The 6,201-nt window shown below is 47.3% G+C and overlaps 1 pseudogene; it reads left to right on the top strand.

The window, feature by feature from the left end:
- Positions 1 to 3,310: 3,310 nt before the first annotated feature.
- On the top strand, positions 3,311 to 5,534 carry LOC123398541 (annotated as a pseudogene).
- The last annotated feature ends 667 nt before the right edge of the window (positions 5,535 to 6,201 follow it).

The following is a 6,201-nucleotide window of genomic DNA, read 5'->3' as shown; positions in this document are numbered from 1 at the left end:
AATACGGATAACTGGTACCATATCGTTTGGGTGCCGAGTAGAGATAAATAGGCAAATTTTCTAATTAATTGGCCAATAAATTAGTTAATCGGTTATCCGGTCACCTTGCACATCTGCTTCCGGTGTAGGAGCTACAATAATTGATGGGCATGAGCTAGTGTGATGCAGATATCCAATGGCATAAATTTAAAAATTATTAGAAAATATTCATCAAATATAGTGTACATCCAGTCCTCATCTATATGTAACCTAACACAATAACAACCCCAAGAGTGAGCATGTATATGTTAAACTTGGAGAATCACTAATGCTGGTCAAAAGGTCCGTGCAAACATCAGATCCACACGAGAAAGTCATGGTATGTCCTTGTGAAAGCAAGTTTAGCCCCCTCTCGATCAAATTGGGCACTTCTCAACTGGATTATAACGAATTTATAATTAACTATGGAGCAATCCCAACAAAAGAAAACAACACAAAAGAGAGAGAAGCACTAGCATAAGAAATTCCCTAAATAGTGTTTATGTGTGTTTTTTGGACAACAGGCAACATATGATCACTCTATATTCAGCTCATCCAAGGAATACACAGTATTGCATGAAGTCATACAGATTCCCCTTTAGTAGTTTACTGTTTGCAACCTTCAAGTCTGCTATTACCCTAGCTCATTTGAGTGCGGTAAAGTGGAAAGATATCACATCAGTTAGAAGATATACGACTCCTCTTAAGAAGAAGAAAATCTGAAAATGAATATGCTTTTTATACTGTGCATTTACAGTATAATTAATTCTAAGAAACATCATATGGCTCCTCTTAAGTTTGGTGTGAATGCTGAATGTTAGGATTTTACTTTGGACTTTTACCTTCTTTATAGTATAAATAGTTCGAAGGAATGCGAGAATAGGTCTCAAACAAAGTTCTGCTTGTTTGACATGAAAGTATCATGTTAATGAAAATTATGTACAAACTTATTTCATCTGTATTATCTCCTGGTTTTGTAGAAAAATATAAGCATGATTTCATTGAAGTGGGATGATGGTTGCAATTACTAATTAGAAGCTAGCATTAAAGTTACATCATGACTTATAAGTACTGAATTATATTACTCCCTCCATTCCTTTAAATAAGGTGTATTTATTTTTTCAAAGTTCAAACGAGTGCATGTTTAACCGAGTTTTTAGAAAAATATATCAGTATCCACAATACAAAATTGATATCATTTGATCCATCATGAAAAGTAGTTTCACATTTTATCTATTAGGTATTGAAGATGTTGTTATTTTATTCTATAATCTTGGCCAAACATTCAAATGGTTAACTTGCATGGAACCAATACACCTTATATTCTACTCCCTCCGTTTCATAATATAAGTCTTTTTAGAGATTCCACTAAAGGACTACATACGGATTTATATAGACATATTTTAGAGTGTAGATTCACTCATTTTGCTTTGTATGTAGTCCCTTAGTGAAATCGCTTAAAAGACTTATATTTAGGAACGGAAGGAGTAGAATGGAGGGAGTATATTTCGAGTAAGTAAACATTATTTGGAACTAAGAAACAGAACGATTGGAAATAAACGACTTTCCAAAAGAAAAGACTTAAGCCTATCCGCTGGTAGAAGTGATGACAGTGCATTTGTTTTACCATACGTACGACCTCTTGCTTGATCATTGTGATGCCATGCAACAATCCCACGCAGAAGGACAATTATAACGCAAGTTTCATCATCGCAAACATTCTATTTCCAGCTGAACATTCTATTTTTTATCAAAAAGTAAACATGGCAGGGACCACTTACATCGATGTTTTGAAATTTACTTGTAGTGAAAAAAAAAGCATTAGGCCACCAGAAACATCATGAAGTTAATTGATGACATCATTAGGCTGCACATGAGGCAAGCATATGAGAGAATCACAATATATGCATATGTTTATTTATTTATTTTGCCAAACTCATCCAAAATAAACCCTTTGTCTTGAACAATCAACAAAAATTGAACCAAGAAATGATAACTTATCCACAAAGTGGATTGCTGATAAATGCTAGCAAATATAGCCTATATAAAAGAATCCATAGTAAATAATATCACCGACTACAAAATTATGAGGACATTCTACTAAACCCTAAATACCAGATCGCTTGGATAACATTTTCTTGAATTGTAGTATAATAGATCCAAGTAACATATTTTTTTAACTCTGGTTTGGACTATTGGCCACAGGCTGCAAAGCATATGCTAGTGTCATGGCACAATGTCATTAATGTAAATTAAAACTGCAGATCAGTGCACTTGATTTTCAGAGCATAGAAAAATAATGGCATGATGGCATAAATGTAAATCGAAAGGATACCAAGCAGTGCTGCTAGAGTCTCGAAAAATTAGATCCATATGCGATGTAATGCATTAGAAAAAAAATTAGAGAACATACACGATACTTCCATTCAGCTTCATATACTTCCATACACAATCCGACTCATAAACATCTATATGATATGAAAATAGGAGATCAAAATGCTCTACTTCCGCTCCAATTCCACATCATCCATTAGAAGAAAATACAAAGATCTTGCACGGAAATTCATTTGACTACCAATACTAACCTGAAAGGTAGTCATGGAGATCGACAACTCTAGGATTCCTTGAGCCAATCGAGTAGAACCGGTCGCCAATCCCTACACTGACAGCCCTGCACCAATTTTGGAAGGAACGAAAAATGTGGCAAGAGCTTAGAATTAGTTAGTTCAACAAAGAAAGGTAGGAAGGAGAATCAACAGCAAGGGAGAAGTCAACTGTGCAGAATGGGGTTGGACATTAAAATTTAGTTCAAAAAAATAAGAAATGTCATGGACAAATGGAGGATAAAGGCCTCCTTCGACATAGGTCTCTCTCGGCGGCGGGAAGCAACAAATCCTCCTCAAGTTCACCAGCCTAGTGCTACTTCTCGTTGCACCTTACAGTCTTGTTCCTGCATCTACAGCCTAGGACTCAAGCTCGACGACACCAAGACGCCAACTGACTGAACTCTAGCAGAAACTCAAAAATAGCACGAACCTCCAACATGGATGAGTTGCGAGCTGTGCCAATCAATCCTACCACTACCATGGATTTCAGTGAGCACAAGATGCAGAAAAAGGATCGTTCAGGAGCTCGTTCTTCCCGAACGACTCTGCAAGGAACCAGTTAAGCAATCAGTCCAGGACGTCCATATAAGGAATATTTGGGTAATAAATCACAAGAACTCGATACAATTTTCATTTGGATCAAAATTCAGGTACTCGCGTTTGACAACTTCAGGTTCTTGAAAATTTTCTTTTATTATGATTATATTCTGCTACAAAACATATGAAGAATAAACAGGTAAGCTAAGATGAACAAGATGTCCACCAGCCATTCGAACACCTCGAAAGAGATACACGAGTCCATCCAAAACAGAGGAATGCCCAGCCGAATCGGCACAAAGCCAAATATCATCACTTACCTTCCAGCCGGGTGGTAGAGCGAGGTTTGATCTTGCGACGGCGCATGCGAGGACTGCAGACCGAAGCTAGGAAAAGGAGGACGGCAGCTGCTGGGTGAACATGGACACCTTCCGCAGGGGGATGGTCGGGCTTGAGGAGGTGGCAGAGGATCACCGGGAGGACCTTGGCGGCATACCGAGATGACGCCGGCGGAGGACATATCAGAGCCAGGACTCTTCCTCGACCTGCCGCCCATGCCGTCCCCTGCCGCCGACGTCGACCTCGACTTCATCTCGCGCATGCTCATGGAGGAGGACATCGACGACAAGTTCTTCTACCGGTACCCCGACCAGCCCGCCATCGTCGACGCCCAGCGCCCTTACGAGCAGATCATCTCCGACATCACCACCGCCTCCTCCGGCTCGCCTAACGGCACCACCTCTTCCGACGGCAACACCATCAGCAGCATCAACGCCGCAACGACGTCCTCCTCCGAAGACACCAACTACTCCTCCTGGCCCTACGACCCGCTCGAGCTCTCCCAGCTCCTCCGCTCCCCGCCTTACCTCGACGACATAGTGGTCGGCGGCTTCGTCCCCGATTCCCCCGCCGACGAGGATGCCAGGAATTCCAGCAAAGTCCCAGCTGCGGGGTTCCAGCAGAGTCCGGCGCAATTCAAGGGTGCGGCCGATGGGGCCAGCGCGAACGGCGGCAGCCCGGGCACCCAGAATTCGGCGATCTTGAATGGCCCGGCGGAGGAGAAGGAGGCCAAGCCGAAGCCGACGATGTTTTCCGCTGGCGACGGTGGCCAGGGTGGGCTGCCCTCCGCCTTCTTCAGTAACGGCGGCAACATGGAAATGCTCAACAATGCCTTCCTCAAGGGCATGGAGGAGGGCAACAAGTTCTTGCCGACCGACAACACCCTCCTCGAGGCCTTCCCCGGCAAGGAGCGCGGCTTCACCGTCATGAAGGAGGAGGGGGCGAATGGGACTCTGACGCCCGGCAATGGTCGGGGCCGCAGGTACAGGTACGACGAGGACGACCCAGAGGCGGAGACCGCCAGGAGCAGCAAGCTGATGATGCCGGACAACGAGGAAACTGGCGCGCGCGAGATGTTCGACGAAATAATGTTGGAGGAGTACGAGATGTGCATGCAGGGGATACAGGAGCTGCGCATCGCCATGGACAGCGAGGCCAAGAAGAAGAACGGGAAGGCGGCGCGCGGGAAGCGGGGCGCCAGCGAGGCAGTCGACCTGCGCACCATGCTCATCCACTGCGCGCAGGCCGTGGCCGCGGGTGACCGCCGGGGCGCGACGGAGCTGCTCAAGCAGATCAAGCAGCACTCCGGGCCGACGGGAGACGCCACGCAGAGGCTGGCGCTGCTTCGCTGAGGGGCTGGAGGCGCGGCTCGCGGGCACGGGGAGCCAGATCGCTGGTGGCCAAGCGGACCTTGGTGGTGGAGTTCCTCAAGGCCTACAAGCTGTTCATGGCGGCCTGCTGCTTCAAGAAGGTGAACTTCGGGTTCGCCAACAAGACCATCCTGAACGTCGTGGCGGGGAAGCGCCGCCTGCACATCGTGGACTTCGGGGTGCAGTACGGGTTCGAGTGGCCGGGCCTGATGCGGTGGACCTCGACACAATCTGCTGTCTCGGGTCGGTGGCGGACCTCCACACGATCTGCTCTGTAGCGCGCTAACCATGGAAACGTAGCCGCGATGTGGAGAGGAACGGTCGGATGAGACCTTGGGGAGGGGATCGTGATCCCCATGTTGAAGAGGAATAGGGATCGGGCGACGGCATGTCCAGGTTCGCGATTGACGAGAGAGAGAATGAAAAGTCGCTGAGGTCAACCATCCGCGTCGACTCACCTCTCCTCTCTCGCGGTGATGGATCAGTCGGCCTCTTCCCCTAGCGCTGGTGGACACGATTGAGTTAACTACTTGGGCCGAAAATAGGCCCGGGTAACCAGAGGGCTTCAATTTTTCCTCCAGAGTAGCAGCCCTTTAGGACAGTCGGTCCACGAATCTATCTGACGGCTGAAATCGTTTAAATCACGTGAATGGACGATCAGGAATGCCCAAGTCGTGAGAAGGCTGGGATTTGGTCCAGTTTTACTGTCCTAAATTGCGTGGAGAGTCCGCTTTCGAATTACAATAATTACATGATAGGCTTGTTGGGGTTATAAAAGTATCTACAAGCGGACCCTTTATATCCGTCTCATACGTCTGGGTAGACTGTCAGGTCACCGTTACATTACGGAAAAACAATCCAGACGGTCTCCTTAAACGGTCCTCAAACGTCCGGAATAACTGACACTCCTCATATCCAGCCCAAATATGGGGCAGATATGGAGGAGCCCGAGCGTGCCCGGACACGCCCGCCTCACTGCCTGGCCCACCACCGACCCCATCGACGCATCAGCCCGGCCCACCACGGACCAAACTAAATACCCGAATCGGGAAAACCATAGACATCCAAGACTTCGCTCTCCGTCCACTCCATTTCCCCTCCCCACGCTTCGATTCAGTGGCTGGCGACGAAAGCAGCTCCGTCGCGTCAAACATCGATGTGGAGGAGGTGGCCCTCTGCACCGTGTTGCGCCGGTCGTTGCAGGACCAAGGCGGCCCCGGCGGCGATGGATTTGCATCCTCCGGGCCCGTCACACGCCAACAGAGCACCGACGGCGGTGGACCTGCATCCTCCGGGCCCGTCGCACGCCGATGGAGCACCAACGACGTCAC

The sequence above is a fragment of the Hordeum vulgare genome, chromosome 5H (genome assembly GCF_904849725.1).
Source record: "Hordeum vulgare subsp. vulgare chromosome 5H, MorexV3_pseudomolecules_assembly, whole genome shotgun sequence".
In the NCBI taxonomy this organism is placed as follows: Eukaryota; Viridiplantae; Streptophyta; class Magnoliopsida; order Poales; family Poaceae; genus Hordeum; species Hordeum vulgare.
This window is presented reverse-complemented; position numbering and strand designations above follow the sequence as displayed.